This window comes from Somniosus microcephalus, chromosome 6 (genome assembly GCF_052327205.1).
Source record: "Somniosus microcephalus isolate GS21.2 chromosome 6, FLI_Smic_1.0, whole genome shotgun sequence".
Taxonomy (NCBI): domain Eukaryota; kingdom Metazoa; phylum Chordata; class Chondrichthyes; order Squaliformes; family Somniosidae; genus Somniosus; species Somniosus microcephalus.
In genome coordinates, this window is record NC_140992.1 from 166,197,744 (window position 1) to 166,215,489 (window position 17,746).

The window sequence follows — 17,746 nt, forward strand, 5'->3', positions numbered from 1 at the left end:
GTGGGATCACAAGGGGTCAAATGTTGCAGATGCTGGGGTCTATATGAAAAAAAACATAATTTGTTTTTTGCTGGAAATCACAGCAGGTCCAGCCGCATCTGTGTAGAGAGAACAAGCCAACGACGACTCGAGTCTGGATGACTCTACATCAGGTGGGGTTACATGTAGCATGACATGAACCCAAGATCCCGGTTGAGGCCACCCTCATGGGCGCGGAACTTGGCTATTAGTTTCTGCTCGACGATTTTGCGTTGTCGTGTGTCTCAAAGGCCGCCTTGGAGAATGCTTGCCCGAAGATCGGAGGCTGAATGTCCTTGACTGCTGAAGTGTTCCCCGACTGGGAGGGATCACTCCTGCCTGGCAATTGTTGTGCGGTGTCTGTTCATCCATTGTTGCAGTGTCTGCATGGTCTCGCCAATGTACCATGCTCCGGGGCATCCTTTCCTGGAACGTATGAGGTAGACAACGTTGGCCGAGGCACATGAGTATGTACCATGTACGTGGTGGGTGGTTTACTCATGTGTGATGATGGTATCTGTGTTGATGATCTGGCATGTCTTGCAGAGGTTACCGTGGCAGGGTTGTGTGGTGTCGTGGTTGCTGTTCTCCTGAAAGCTGGGTAATTTGCTGTGAACAATGGTCTGTTTGAGGTTAGGTGACTGTTTCAAGGCGAGTAGTGGAGGCGTCTGGATGGCCTTAGCGAGGTGTTCATTGTCATCGATGACATGTTGAATGCTGCGAAGAACATGGCGTAGTTTCTCCGCTCCGGAAAAGTACTGGACGACAAAGGGTGCTCTGTTGGTTATGTCCCATGTTTGTCTTCTGAGGAGGTAGATGCAATTTTTCGCTGTGGCCCATCGGAACTGTCGATCGATGAGTCGAGTGTCATATCCCGTTCTTAGGAGGGCGTCTTTCAGCGTCTGTAGGTGTCCATCGCGTTCCTCCTCGTCTGAGCAGATCCTGTGTATTTGCAGGGCTTGTCCATAGGGGATGGCTTCTTTAACGTGGTTAGGGTGGAAGTTGGAGAAGTGGAGCATCATGAGGTTGTCCGTGGGCTTGCGGTAGAGTGCAGTGCTGAGGTGTCCGTCTTTGATGGAGATTCGTGTGTCCAAGAGTGAAACCGATTCTGAGGAGTAGTCTCCGAAGACGGCCTTCGAGACACACCACAACGCAAAATCATCGAGCAGAAACTGATGGCCAAGTTCCGCACCCATGAGGACGGCTTCAACCGGGATCTTGGGTTCATGTCATGCTACATGTAACCCCACCTGATGTAGAGTCATCCAGACTCGAGTCGTCGTTGGCTTGTTCTCTCTACACAGATGCGGCCGGACCTGCTGTAATTTCCAGCAAAAAAAAAATTTTGTTTGTTTTTTGTTTTTCATACAGACCCCAGCATCTGCAACATTTGACCCCTTGTGACCCCACCTCATTGTTCTTTGATGTAATGTTTTCCTGACTGACCTGTTTGGACACCATTCACACCTTTGATTGCTGTGATTATCTCTCTGCCGAGGTGTGATAAATGGCAGTTAGAAAGAGAACCTGTAATCATCTGGCAGTGTTCTCTGACTATATATGCTGTGCCTATATGCATCTCTTCACTTCACCTGACGAAGGAGCAGCGCTCCGAAAGCTTGTGATTTCAAATAAATCTGTTGGACTATAACCTGGTGTTGTGCGACTTCTCACAATTGTTAATTCCAGACTCGACTATTCCAATGCACTCCTGGCCAGCCTCCAATCTTTCACTCTCCACAAACTTGAGTTCATCCAAAACTCTGCTGTCCTTATCCTAAGACTCCAAATCTCACGTATGCACCACTCCTGTGCTCGCAGACATCATAAGCTCCCGGTCTACCAACACCTCAAATGCAAAATTACCATCCTCGTGTTCAGCTCCCCCCATTGCCTCGCCCCGTTCTATCTCTGTAACCTCCTGCAGCCCTACAACCCTCTGATAACACTGCATTTCTCCAAATCTGCTGCTCTTGTCCACCCATCACACCCTTGCACCACCATTGGTGGTCGTACCTTCACTCGCCTAGGCTCTAAGTTCTGGAATCCCCTCCGTAAACCTCGCCACCTCTCTCTCCACCTTTAAGATCCTCCTTAAAACCTGACTCTTGGCCAAAGTTCTTAGTCCCCCCTCGGTGTGCTTAGGGACAATTTCCTACGTTAAAGACGCTATATAAATTCAAATTCTGCAGTCGGTCTGACTTGTTCCAATTCATTGTGCCGTGAATATTAGGGCTAACTATTTCATCTTCCGAAAGGCTCTGAAACCAGTCACCAACTGCATTAGTTTTCTACCAAGAAGTCACACCTTCGAAACTGTTAGTAAATGGCGACTGAACATTTAGAACCATATGTTACAATTAGTGTTTAGACTCCAGTTAATAATCTCTGCGAAATCGGCTGGTGTTACGAGAGCCCATCAATTTCTACAACTATTTTCTGTGGAAAGGGTTATTCTCTTCAGTCGATGTGCGCCTGCCTCGGTACAAAGGGTCCAGTGAATTCAACAATGATATTTTCTGCCCGATTTTCCCCTCCATAACGCCGGGTTCCTGGGCTAATTGCAGCAAACGATCAAAATTCAGTTCAGCTAAATTAAAAAAGATCAGGGTTGGAACGTGGCAGCTTCTGCTCTGTGTGGCTCAATACTTCCCCGGGCGACACATGGGGGCATGGCGAAAGAGTCAGATACAGACCACTTTCACGGCACCTGCACATAGGTATCGGCAACAGGTTGGACAGCGTTCGGCTAAGTCAAGAGTTGTTGCAATTCGGAATCGTTCACGTGTTGCAAAAATGTTCCGTTTTCTCTTGGCCACCAATGAGATCTGGATCATGGTGACTTTCAACGTGTTGTCATACCTATGTTCACAGATCTACGATAAAAGGGAAACCAGTGCAATGAAGCTGCCGCCTCAGATATCCTGTGGAGCGCCTCATTGCAACACCCAGATGGTCCTCAGATCTCTCCATCCCCACACCCTTCAGTGTTTCCCGCTGAATTACAGCAAACGAGTGATCGAGTCCATCGCTTTTGCTCAGAATGCCTGTACTTGATTTGCTGCCGTACATCTCAGACCTGGGCATTATTTACACAGGTTTATATATTTATATCTGTCTAACGAATCGGAAAGCGCCAATAAAAACTCAACGAGCTGTGTAGAGGCCACTTCTGTTCAATGTTTATTGTACAATTTCTTCGTTTTCTTTCATAATATTTCTGCCGCATTATTTCCGCGCTTTTCATCCTCCCGATCATTATCACTGCCTATAACCCGTGTTTGTGTTTATTTCTGACAGTAACTGACGGGGCCTCTCTCTCGGTGCTTCAGTTCCCCGCCCGGCTGACTTCGGTAAAAGGCACAAATGTGGCCATTTATTGCTCTGTCCCGCTTTTCGATCGCAACGCATTGGTGGATGTTTATTGGCGGAGAGGCGGCCAGGATCTGACTTTGGATCCGACTGCAGACAGAAGGAAAAAAATGATACCTTTCGAGCAAGGATTGGCCGAGTTCCATCTGCTGAATGTGAGTTTTCAGGACTCCGGAGTCTATTATTGCAGCGTGAGAGACGGGAGCGGAAAGATTTCCAACGGGGATGGGACTGAGCTTTACGTACATGGTGAGTGTCACTGAGGGGATAGTGTTCCAAGGTAAAATTATACAGGTGCAGATTAGAGAATATTGGTTAAAAGAGAAGCAAGGCATTTTCTCTCAGTTTGGTTGGGTGTAGTTGCTTTCTCCCTATTTGCAGTGAATCCTGTCTGTTCACACTGAGCAGCAGCGATGATCCATCACGGGACAATGAAACTCAGATTGTCTGATTGCAGTCAATCACTGTTCTCTTAGACAGTATAATTTATTCAAATTTGTTTTATATCACATATTTACAAATAGAAATGTTGAATAGGTTTTTTGTTTACTTTTAAACAATTATCGAAAAATGGAAAAGTGTATTCGAGTCTGAATGGAATCCAGCCTGGAATAAAATCCTTCAACCCTCTAATCACTGTGGCCCTCCTCTCGACCCGATTCATACCGGCACTCCGGACTCCAAGGACTTTTTCCGAGGCCCTGGCGATTCAAAATTGGGGCTACTATAGTGAGATTATCAGCAACTAGCATTGAAAACAGACAGAAATTAAGGACGGGGGGAGAAGAGCAAAACCAAGAGCTAGCTAATAAATAATAAACGGGAAAGAGAGTGACGGAATAAACACTGAACAACATGTTACTGCACAAAATCCGAGATTGTATTTCAATAATATTGGATTTCATTTACACTGAGAGATTTCTTTACTGAGGTAATAGATTTCATTTACACTGACATAGATTTGATTACACGGAGCGATATATTGACTCCGATTATAGATTTGACTTACACGGTGAGATTTATTTGCACTGATTATAGATTTGATTTCGCCTCTTATCCTGTTGAAGAAGTGAATACGCGTTTCTGTGCATTTTACCCAGGTTAGTCAGTGGGATATATCTCTGAGCAAGAAGGAGCAGTGAGGGAATATTGTTGAACTCTGCTGGACTTCTGATTAGTGCAGAGATGTGCACTGGAGACACTTTATCCAAAATGTGGATCCGTTTAAATATCACAGATCTGATTAGGAAAAAGCTCGATCATTAAAATGGATAATTGCATGATCGATAGCAGAGGGTAAGAGGTAAGAGTGTTATGAGGATCTTCATAGTTGGGAATAGGGTTTTCAAGCATTGGATGTGGAACATTTCTATGAAACAGAACTAAACCGCGTGCCACGAGGCGGGTGCGTGGGTCATCTTCTGTTCCAACTCAGTCTGAGTCACCAAACGTATCGTCTGGGCACGTTTAATAAACCCAGTCTCAGTCTCAAACATTTTGTCGGTTACAGCGCAAATCCGATCCTCTGTCTTTCGCTGGAAATTCAGGCGCTGAATCCAACAATCGGAGGGATAATGGGGAAATGTTTTCAACGAGCACCTTCTCTCCTGGTGAGAATGGGGTGTCAGTTGTTAACCGCTGTCTGAGAGTTTCTCTGTATCAAGATTATTGGGGAATTAGACATGCTCCAATATTTACATCTTACCTTTTGGTCCACAGTCGATGTAAGTTGCACAATGGGGTTCAGAGTAGGTTTGAATTCCAGTGTGCCCTTTAACATGCCGTTACAAGTCCACACTCAGAGGAGCGAGTGTTATAGTGAGTGTTCCATAAGAGAAAGGACATTGATTTTAACAAGAAACTGCAAGACGAATTCACTGCGATGATCCCAGGAATGAGAGAAGATGGTTATGATGGGCGATTTGAAAAACCCGGCCTTTATTCTATTGAGTTGAGAAAGTTCGAGGGAATCTCATTAGAAGATGTTTCAGAGGCTATTTCCACTGACCACATTAGGAATAACAAGGGGTCATAAACGTAGTATCAGCTCCAGAAACAGGAAGGTGAGGGCAGAGAATTCATTTCACACAACACGTGATATATCGATGGAATATACCGGCACAAGAGGCTAGTGAAGGGAATCGGGCTGACGGTTTAGAGGGAAATTACAAAAACAAATGAAGAAAATGCGTGGGAAAGGGGAATGGAGATTATTGAGCAGAGAGCTGGGACCAAGACTTTGTTGGGCCGATACACGTTGGCTCCTACCGTGCCTACATTTCTATGATTTCACTGGAAAAAAAGAAGGAAAAAGGAGCTGTTCGTGGAGAAATTGAGCGAGGCAGGGCATCGGGGAATCCAGCTTAGGCCGATCAAAGTGCGGGTCAAACATGGGCCATTTCACAGGGTCAGATTTCAGCCCGCAATCTCGTCCCTCAAGGCTCCATGCCGGGAGCGCTGTCTCCTGGATTTATGTGTTCCCTAAAATGTGATCGAAACGGATCTCTGTAACTGCAGAATCTTCAACTTATCCCTCAAATGTGTTAGCTACTTATTTTGTTATGAATTTTCCCGCTCCATCTGTTTGCACTTTGTACCTGAATACGGAAGAGTTGAAATAATTTACGATAAATCGATTATGGGGGTCAGGACTTGAGTGAATGAAACGAGTTAGACCCTGACAACAACTCCCAGAATCGAACAGAGACATTGGGTAGATTTTGACTGCATGCGATAGTGTAAAACTGGTGATAGCCCGTTTTACTTCTCTCCCGATTTTTATTCGTTGGAAAATCGGGAGAGTTGTAAAACTGGCGGTCGATTTGCTATCGCCTATTTACACTATTGCACAAAGTCAAGATCTAGCCCTATCATTCATCGTACTGTTATATAGAGTTATTAGGCATTCTATGACAATATGCTGTCTCTCTGTTAGTGACCCTGAAACCTATTTAAAAACTGCAGCACAGTCACAGTGATACACCTGCAGAAAGCAGCAGCGGGAGCTTTCAGACACACTGTGGACCGGGTGTGTTTAATTAGGACTTTAATTCGTTTCAGTGCACAGACATAGGGCATTCCCGTCATCGGGTCCTGGATAAAGACGAAAGCGAAATAAATGTTGCAATTTACTGCTGTAAGCAAACAAAGCGTTCATTATTAATATTAATATGGCGATAAAAATTCCTCTGAAAGAGACACTGCACTACAGCCTTATGGCCTGCTGCTCCTTCCCAGCTCAATGTAATGTAAGAATAACGATGTCAGCTCATTTCCTTTTACTGCATTCCAGTGCCGCCAACACCTGTGAAGATTACCCGCCTGCCCTTTCCATCCCTCACACTCCTCTGTCCAACGGCTGACTTTTTCCCGGAGGAGTTTAACATCATTTGGTATAAAAATGACACCGAAATTACATCTGGGATAAACACGACGGAAAGAAGGAACGAGGTGGGATTGTATCAAGTTTCCAGCTCCGTCAGCCCTGTGGAGAGCGGGTCGGCTTATATCTGTCAGGTGTCTCATGTCTCTCTCCCGGCTCCAGCCTACGACAGCTGCACGGTTCGTGATCCAGGTAAGAGCCTCAGATTCTCATTACTGCCCTGAACTATATCAGTGTTAAAAATAGGGCCTGTCACGGACTTTCTGTCTCCACTAACCTTTCACCAGAATATTCTCAATGGAGTGAGTCTGAGTGCTCATTGCAGTGTCAAAACGCTCTTGACGATGGACCGAACATTATGTCACTATGTAAGATAAAGTGTTTAGAGGGCAGATCTTGGTTTCAATAGTGAATTGGTTACATTCTCACAGACAGAGGACTGTCATTAATGGCAATGTGGATGCCGGCTACTAGTCGGATCCATTAGTGATCGAAGTAAAGGCCGTTAATCTTCACGATATGTTTCAATGATCTGGATGAAGGCGCCGCAAGATCACTAATGGTACAGATATCTGCGCTGATGTCAGAACCGTTGTGCAGCAAAAAAATAGATTACACTCTGATCTGGATGCGATGGGGGAGTGGGCTTGCATGCGGCAGATTACATTTAACGTAGATATACGTAGTGCAATATACGTGGGTAGGGCTATTGCCAAGCATATATACAGTGGGCTGGGTTCTGAAGTAAACTATGATGAGCAGGAAAGAGACGTGGGTGTTATAGGGTATGAATATCTAATGGTCCATGAACAGTGCCCAGAGGCAATAGCCAAAACAATGCAGAATTGGGGTGTATAGCAAAAACAAACCAATACAAAACAAATATTGCTCTAATATCCTTGACTTTGCCAAACCTCATCTATAACACTGTGTCCAATTCTGATCACTCATACGGTAAGAGGTATAGAGGCACTGGGAAACGGAACAGAGGAGAGCCACTAGACTGATGGCTTGTTTAAAAACCCTTAGTTAGCATGGTAGGTTCAAAGATCTGGGTATTTCTACTTTAGAAAAGCGTAGACTTCGGGAGATTTAATTGAATGGTGAAGGCGCTGGACTGTGTACACGTGGATAGAGTATTTGAATTGGATGAACTAGGGAGAAGGAGGGGACATGAATACATGTCATGTAAGCACAGAACTACTCTAGATGTAAGGAGATTTGCCTTCTCCCAGAATGTCACTGACCTTTGGAATAAACCGAAGGCTCCTGCAGTGAGCACGCTTTCGCTGCAAATTTTTAAAACAGCCAGGCGAGTTCCTGGAGAAGATGGATATCATAGAATCATACAGCACAGAATAGGCCATTCGGCCCATTGGAGCAGTTAGTTTTTAGTAGAGTGATCCCATTAGTCCCACTCACCAGCACTTTCCACATAGCCCTGTAAATGATTTCCCTTCAAGTATTTATCCAATTCTCTTTTGAATGTTATTATTGATTCAGATCACAACAACTCATTTCTTAAATATGTTTTCTTCATGTCGCCTCTGGTACTTTTGCCATTCACCTTAAATCTGTGTCCTCGGGTCACCGATCCATTTGCCGCTGGAAACAGTTTCTCCTTATTTACTCTATCAAAGCCGTTCAGGATTTTGAACACCTCTATCAAATCTCCTCTTAACCATCTCTACTGAAAGGACAACAACTCCAGCTTCTCCAGTCTCTCCACGTAACTGAAGTATGTCATCCCTGCTACCATTCTAGTAAATCTCTTCTGCATCCGCTCTAAGGCCTTAACATTCTTCATAAAATGTGGTGTCCAGAATTGGATACAATAATCCAGCTGAGACACAACCAGTGTTCTATAAAGGTTTGGCATAATTTCCTTGCTTTTGTATACTACTCCGCTATTAATAAAGCCAACATAGAAACATAGAAAGATAGAAGATAGGAGCAGGAGGAAGCCATTCGGCCCTTCGAGCCTGCTCCGCCATTCAATGAGATCATGGCTGATCATCCAAATTCAGTACCCTGTCCCTGCCTTCTCCCCATATCCCTTGATCCCTTTAGCCTCAAGAAACATATCCAACTCTTTCTTGAATATATTTAATGAACTGGCCTCCACCGCCCTCTGTGGCAGAGAATTCCACAAGTTCACCACTCTCTAGGTGAAGAAATTCCTCCTCATTTCAGTCCTAAATGGCTTACCCCTTATCCTTAGGCTATGACCCTTGGTTCTGGACTCCCCGTCCATCAGAAAAATCCTTCCTGCATCTAGTCTGTCCAGGCATGACAGAATTTTATAGGTTTCGATGAGATCTCCTCTCAATCTTCGAAACTCCAGTGAGTATAAGCCCAATCGACACAATCTCTCCTCATACGTCATTCCTGCCATCCCAGGTATCAGCCTGGTGAATCTTCGCTGCACTCCTTCCATGGCAAGAATGTCCTTCCTCAGGTAAGGCGACCAAAACTGCACACAATACTCAAGGTGTGGTCTCACCAACGCCCTGTACAACTGTAGCAAGACATCCTTGTTCCTGTACTCGAACCCTCGTGCTACGAAGGCCAAGATACTATTTGCCTTCTTAACCGCCTGCTGCACCTGCATGCTTACCTTCAGCGACTGGTGCACAAGAACACCCAGGTCTCTTTGCAATTCCCCTTCTCCCAATCTATTGCCATTCAAATAATAATCTGCCTTCCTATTTTTGCCACCAAAGTGGATAACCTCACATTTATCCACATTATAATGCATTTGCCATGTTTCTGCCCAATCACCCAACCTGTGCAAATCGTACTGGAGTTTTACGACATCCTCCTCACAGCTTACCCTCCCACCCAGCTTTGTGTCGTCTGCAAATTTGGAGATATTACATCCAATTCCCTCGTCCAGATCATTAATATATATTGTGAACAGCTGGGGTCCTAGGACCGATCCTTGCGGTACCCCACTAGTCACTGCCTGCCACTCCGAAAATGACCCATTTATTCCAACTCTTTGCTTTCTGTCCGCCAACCAGTTCTCTATCCAAGTCAATACCTTGCCGCCAATCCCATGTGCCTTAATTTTGCACGCTAATCTCTTATGTGGGACCTTATCAAAAGCCTTCTGAAAGTCCAAATACACCACATCCACTGGACAAACGAGCTGAATTCCAGAAACATAGAAACATAGAAACACAGAAGATAGTAGCAGGAGTAGGCCATTTGGCCCCTCGAGCCTGCTCCACCATCCTACGCGATCATGGCTGATCATCCAAATTCAGTACCTGGTCCCTGCTTTCTCCCCATACCCCTTGATCCCTTTAGCCTTAAGAAATATATACAACTCCTTCTTGAATATATTTAATGAATTGGCCTCTACTGCTTTCTGTGATACAGAATTCCACAGGTTCACTACTCTCTGGGTGAAGATATTGCTACTCATCTCTGTCCTAAATGGCTTACCCCTTATCCTTAGACTGTGACCCCTGGTTCTGGACTCCCCGACTATCGGGAAAATCCTTCCTGCATCTAGTCTGTCCAGTCCTGTCAGAATTTTATAAGTTTCAATGAGGTGAAAGTGATTGCCCTTGACATCAAGGCAGCATTTGACCGAGTGTGTCATCAAGGAGCCCGAGTAAAACTCAAGTCAATGATAATCAAGGGTTAAGGCTCAACTAGCTGGAGTCATACCTAGCACAAAGGACAATGGTTGTGGTTGTTGAAGCTCAATCATCACAGCCCCAGGAATTCCTCAAGGCAGTCTCCTAGGCACAATCATCTTCAGTTGCTTCATCAATGATCTTCCCTCCAACATAACGTCAGAAATGGGGATGGTCGCTGATGCCTGCACAGTGTTCAGTGCCATTCACAACTCCTCAGATAATGAAGCAGTCCCTGCCCGCATGCGACAAGACCTGGATGACATTCAAGCTTGGGCTTATAAATGACAGGTAACATTCACGCCACACAAGTGCCAGGCAATTATTATCTCCAACAAGTGAGAGGGTAACCACTTTCCCTTGACATTCAATGACCTTACCATCGCCGAATCCCCGAACATCAACCTCCTGGGGGTCACCATGGATCAGAAACTTAACTGGACCAGCCACATAAATACTGTGGAAAGAAGAGCAGGTCAGAGGCTAGGTATTCTGCGGCGGGTGTCTCATCTCCTGACTTCCCAAAGCCTTTCCACCATCTACAAGGCACAAGTAAGGAGTGTGATGGAATACTCTCCACTTGTCCGGATGAGTGCAGCTCCAACAACACTCAAGAAGCTCGAAACCATTCAGGACAAAGCAGCCCGCTTGATTGGCACCCCATCTTCCACCTTAAACATTCACCAACTGCACCATTGGCGTACCTTGGCTGCACTGTGTACCATCTACAAGATGCACTGCAGCAACTCCCCAAGGCTTCTTCGGCAGCACCTCCCAATCCTGCAAACCCTTCCACCCAGAACGACAAGGACAGCAGGCACATGGGAACACCATCACCTCCATTTCCGCTCCATGTCACATGGTATCCTGATGTAGAAGTATGTCGTCGATCCTTCATCATTACTGGGTCAAAATCCTGGAACTCTCTCCATAACTGCACTGTGGGAGCACCTTCACCACACGGACTGCAGCGGTTCAAGAAGGCAGCTCACCACCACCTTCTCAAGGGCAATTAGGGGTGGATAATAAATACTGGTGTTACCAGCGATGCCTACATCCCATAAACGAATTTTTAAAATAATTTTGGTCCCAAATCCTTTTCTGTATTCAGTGCGCTTAGCCGTTTCTGGATATCACATGTAGTGAATCGAATTGGCTGAAGACTGGCTTCTGTGATTGTTGTGACCTCAGGTGTAGGCCAAGATGAATCATCCGCTAGGCACTTCTGGATGAAGTTGTTTGCAAAAGATTCATCCTTTTTTTGCACTTACATGCTGGGCTTAGTCATCATTTAGGATGGGGATGTTCGTGGAGCCTCCTCCTCCCATGAGTGTTTTAGTTGTCCTCCACCATTCATGACGGGTTGTAACTGGAGTACAGAGCTTTGATCTGATCCGTTGTTTGTGGGACCACTTAGCTCAGACTATAGCATGCTGTTTCCGCTGTTTAGCATGCATATAGTCCTGTGTTGCAGCTTCACCAGTTTGGCACCTCATTTTAAGGTATGCCTGGTGTAACTCCTGGCATGATTTATAATCTCCTCATTGAACCAGGGTTGGTTCCCTGGCTTGATGGTAATCATAGAGTGAGGGATATGTCGGGCCATGGGTTTACAGATTGTGGTGGAATACAATTCTGCTATTGCTGATGCCCCACAGTGCCTCATGGATGCCCAGTTTTGAGATGCTAGATCTGTTCTGAATCTATCCCGTTTAGCATGGTGGTAGTGACAGATAACACGTGTGTCCTCAGTGTGAAGACAGGATATTGTCTCCACAAGGACTGTACAATGATCACTCCTACCAATACCGCCATGGACAGATGCACCTGAGACAGGTAGATTGGTGAAGACAAGTTCAAGTAGGTTTATCCCTCGAGTTGGAACTCCACTTCTGCCTCTCCCCACACTCCTTTTCCTCGTCCTTTGCATCTCTTTGTCCTCTCTCCGTCATCCAACATTTTCCACCCATTGAATATATTCAAGGTTGAGATAAATAGATTTTGGACTCTAGGGGAATCAAGAGATATGGAGATCGGGCAGGAAATTGGACTTGAGGTCGATGATCTGCCATAATCTTATTGAATGGTGGAGCAGGCTCGAGGGGCCGTATGGCCTACTCCTGCTCTTATATCTTATGTTCTTCTGTTCTCCCCATCCTTCTTCCCGGTAGTCAATCCCAGTTCTAGCTTCCCCCTCGCCACTCTGCCGTCCTTTTGTGGGTTCCTCCGACTCCTTGGTTGCCATCTACCCCCTCCTAAATCCAGTTACCACCCCGCCCTCTATTGGAATGTCATCCGAAGACTACATTTAGTTTTCCACCTGTATCTGCAACACCATTGGATTATGACTAATAATAGATGCCCGGGTTTTGTGGTCCATAGTGACCGGACGGCACTCGCCACTGACCTCGAAGAAAGCGGCACAAAAAGATTTAGGGGGCTCTGTGACGTTGATTTTCCCTATTACTTCGGCAATTTCATTCTGGCGACATCTATAAAACATCTGTGGCATCCAGGAACAGTGAAGGCATCAAGAAGGCTGAGCAGCCAATCAAATTGAAGAATTCTCACAGACAGCAAAACCAGGACATAAAAGGCACTGATTATCATTACTTTTAAATCATTTTACAGAGAGCAAAATAAATATTGGAACATACACATAGGATTGAAGTAGAAGCTGAAATATCGTAACAAACTTAAAAAATATTTTAAAATCTATGAAATGTTTATCATGGCATGCAGGGAATGAGAGTCCATAATTATTAAATTACTTTTACAGGGCCAGAGATGTTGTTCAGCATTAATTATGATTTATATGCCGTTAAGACCTCAATTACACCTCGTTCAACAAGGCTTAACTTTTTCAATGGTCTTTCAGCGAGAAGATTGCGTAAAAAGTTCAAGTTTACGTCAAATCACTAATTCTGTGCTGTTTGCATCTGCGAAGACTGCCACAGCGCACCCTGTGGCGGGGCAGTTTATCACTGACAACAACTTCCGGATTCCCGCGTTTAACTGCACATGTGCGGACACCAAAAGTTTCTGTTAGTTTTACAAAGTGCAACCACAATTTCTGGGCCTATATAATGGGTGGAATTTTCTTGAGGTTCTTCGGTGGAAGATCCGCAACATCCCTGGAGATATGGCGTGAACAGCTTTAATTCTGCCCCTAAGAATCAACAAATATGTATGTCATATTAAAATAAATGCAAGAATTTATGACTTGCCTATGGGAACTGAATAATATCTGCCCTTGGTGAAATCATCTCCTGCCTAGGACCCTACTTCACCAAAACACTAACCTGGGGAGAATTTCTGCAGGGTTTGGCTGCTGGTTAGTGGGGCTGTTACCCTGTTTATAATAAACCGCTCAACAGCTGCATTAAAACAGTGAACAAAGCAACGTCTTGAGACAACGGATTTGCCCCTAGTTATATAATCTCCAACAGTAACGTTGAAGCAAAAAGTGTCGAGTGATAGAATAAGAGAGAAGTTGAAATGATTTTCAAGAAATAAGAACGTTACATGGCTCACAGATTATCAGAAGGTATATGATTGGCGTCCGACTTCTATTCTGCCCAGCCCGCTGGGGCACAATCTCTGATATGAAGTAATGAAGAAAGCAAAATATGAATAAAATCTTTTCCAAAATGGAAAAAGACAATCTATAACTCAAATTTCCCGTTCGACCAAAGATCACCCTACTGTCACAGATAAAAAAATACCCTACACTGTGCACAGTCTACCCAGATTGTAACTATAGCACTAACTCCAAGTATTCAGTGCTAGGGAGCAGGTGTGGAGATAATCAGTCCTAACATTCAGGACTCAGTCGGATCATAGAGCCTTCATCAATTGGAACAAATCCGACTGAATCGACAGCAGGCAGGCAGGAAGTGATGTCAATGGAGTCATGTCGCTGAGAGGAGTTGTTGACCCCGCTGTCAGACAGTGGAATCTGCAGAGAGGCTGAGGGCCCTATGGGAAGACTCGAGAGCTCACCGTGCTGCAGACATTCAAACTGTTTATATGTACCTCAATTTTAATATTTCGTATCTGCCTGTGATCTAAGCTCAGTAAAGTTTGTGTAAATAAACTGAAATGAACCCTAAAACACACAGCTCTTGTATCCAACACACTCTGTCATCAGTTGTCTCGCTATCTACCTTCCCCTCTATCTCGCTCTCGCTCTCTCTCGCTATGTGTGTGAGTGTGTTTCTCTTTCTATCTCAGTCTCTCTCTCGCTCTTTGGCTATGTCTATGTCCCTCTCTCTCTCTGTCTATGTAAGTCTTTATATCTGTCCTCTCCCTTTGTCTCTCTGTCTCTATAACTTTCTCTCTATTTATATGTCTTCTCTATTTCTCTTGCTCACTCTCGGGTTGTCTGTCTCTATCTATCTATTTCGTCTCTTTATCTATCTATTTCTCGCTCCCTCTCTCTTTGCCCCGGTTTTTTCCTTCTCTGTTTTTCTGATGTTTCTCAGTAAACTCCCTTAAATGTCCCTTCTGTTGCTGCCCACCAGGTTCTACTGAGGGATTCCAAACCAATAACCTGTGCCGTTTCCTGTGGGGGTTAATGGTGATTCTGGTGGGGACCACCCTCATCGTGGATCATTTGAAAACAGTCTCAATTTAAAAGTAAGATGTTAATTCCTTGAATCAGATAATCGCCGCAGAATTATAGCAATAGCTCACAGGAAACAAAAGGACAGAATGCTTCTTTTGTGATTTTGACATCTGGGTGGATTGTTTCGCTGGACATTGGCTGACCCTCATTCATTCACCACTTTCTTATCCATATGATTATACACAGCAAGAAAAGAAAATCGTATTACAGAGTGTGAAAGTGTCGTTCAGTGTTATACACACACCCATCTCACATCCGCTGTTACTGAACACTCGCATCTCTCACGCACGTTTACTTTACACACCTACCTCTCACACTATTGCTCCTACACACCTACTTCTCACTCACTATTGCTCCTACACACATTGCTCACTCACTGTTACTCAGACAACTGCTACTCAAGCAGCCATCTCTCACTCACTGTTACTTTACACACCCATGTCTCACTCACTCTTACTCACACACCCATCTCTCACTGACTGTTAAACAACAGCGCCTACCTCTCAGTCGAGAAACATGTTGGCCTAGAAATTCACTTTGGGGTGGGCAGCTCGCTCGTGCCCAAAAGTTAGCGCTGGGCGGGGAGCCATTAGCGATCGTCAGATATTCAGTGTTAGCGCCCCAAATCGGAACCGGGCGCTATACCAGGGTGTGCCCGCCTCCGCTTGGGACGCTGACATTGAATTTCAGCGCTCTTGGCGCCGCTGCGCCAGCCGCTGTGGAGCGGCAGGCTGTGGTACTGCAGGCCTCCTCCTTCTCTTAAGGGGGAGCTGCCTGCAACGGGGAGATCGCCGCTGGAGAGTGCCGGCAAATGAGCCCGGCACCACGGAGAAGTGCCGGGTTTGCGGAAAGCAGCCGGCAATGCCGTGGGGGGGGGGTGGAAGAGGCCGGGGAAGGAGGTGCGGGCAGGCGGCCGCCGAAAAAGCGTCCGGCCGCACCTTCCCCTTTAAAGCGCCCCACTAAGGCTACAGCACGGCCCCGTTTTTTGGTCGCTGTTTGCGGCCGCTTCGGAGGAGGCGGCCGCTACTAAATATGGGGATTGGGCCGGTTTTGGGGCGGAACCGGGGCACTGCGCACACCGATGACATCATCGGTGCTGGCGCAGCGCTAACGGCTACCGCCGCCAATACCGCTGCGCTGAATATCAGCGCAAACTCATTTTTGGCGCAGAAGCCCTCTTTAGGCGGTAACTGGCCACAAAGCTGGCAGCGCCTTAATGAATTTCTAGGCCGTTATCTTTTATCCGCGGGTGAAAATCAGATGATAACAAATCAATATTCTGGATTACACATTGATCTATTTTCATTTGTATTGACTTCTGCCGAATCGTTGTCACCTGTTTATCTCCAGAGATAGTTTAAACACCCCAGCTCAATATTACACACTTATTTCACGCTCAGTTACTCACCTACATCTATTTCTCACTTACTGAGGAATTAGTAGACTGATTCTGAATAATGTCCCGATGCAATGCATCTCCAGAGGTGAAAGTATCAGTCGTTTAATGTTCTCCCTATAATGAAACAACTTGGCAGTTTCCCACAGCAAAGATAGCAGGAGGCAGAAGGGCAACTTATTCTTTTTGACCTGTCCATGTGCTAATTGTGACATTACCAGAGAATGTAATGATCTTTTAAAGTGCTTATTTGTTCTAGTTATGAACAGATTAAAGAATGCGCGACACATAACGATTAGTGTGTGTGATTGGACAGCACAGCCCAGCGCCATCAGGACTCATCCATGTCCAGACATATGCGCATAGCAGTGGATAAGTTCATTGGCAGAAATGTTGGCTGATCGCTGTCCTTACCTGTCCCTGGGACTCAACGGCCAATTGCCCCTAACCCGGCTGGGATCAGCTAACTGAAGAGAACAATGCAATCTGGGTCCTTCCGCTGTAATGGTTCGATCGCAGCTGCACCGAGCTGAGCTACAGGTCTACACGTGTGTTTCTGGACACTTGCTTCATTATCACCATTTCCAGTCTAATGAGCAGCTGGTTCCTGTGTCTGACCCTGATGTGTAAAATTCAGAGCCATTTTACCTGATCACTTTTGTGAGATTGTTGCATTACATGAGGGTGGAAAACAAGCATCAATGAGCCTGATCTCTTATATCACTGGTTTGATTCAGAAAGCAGCATTATGAGTTTTGCTGGCAGATTAATTAAAAGTAACTGGTGATTCTGATCTGGGGTGTGCTGCTCACTTTCTTTAAGCACCAACCGCTTCCAGGTCATTCTGAAATCTCCTTTCTTTTTAACAGTCACACACCTGATGACAGACTGGCAGCAGCTGATCCCGATCTCACCAACTCCAGGAAAGCAGCGAATTAACGTCAAGGAATCAGTGCAACGACGGTGCTGAATGGGAATGTAAAGTAGAAGGTCGATTTCAAGAAGTTCATTCTGCATTAGGTATATGTTAAGTTTCCTGGGTACAAGTAGCCTTGCGCCCATTTGTAATTGTCTGACACACGGTCCATGGCACTAATTCGAATTGATAATAATCACACTCTTCAATGTGATGGTTAGGTTAGACTGAAGTTCTCCCCTCTCCCAGAACCCACTGGAAATAGTAATCAAATGGATTGCTGCCCTTTCCTACCCCAGGGACACCACGGCCAATTGTCCTGCCCGATTGTCGAAAGGTCAGCGACCTGACACGTTAACTCTGTTTCTCTCTCCCCAGATGCTGCCTG

General features: G+C 45.4%; 1 pseudogene; it reads left to right on the top strand.

Annotated features, from left to right (window-relative positions):
• The first annotated feature begins 3,061 nt into the window (after nt 1–3,061).
• On the top strand, nt 3,062–17,381 carry LOC147116189 (immunoglobulin lambda-1 light chain-like; annotated as a pseudogene).
• The last annotated feature ends 365 nt before the right edge of the window (nt 17,382–17,746 follow it).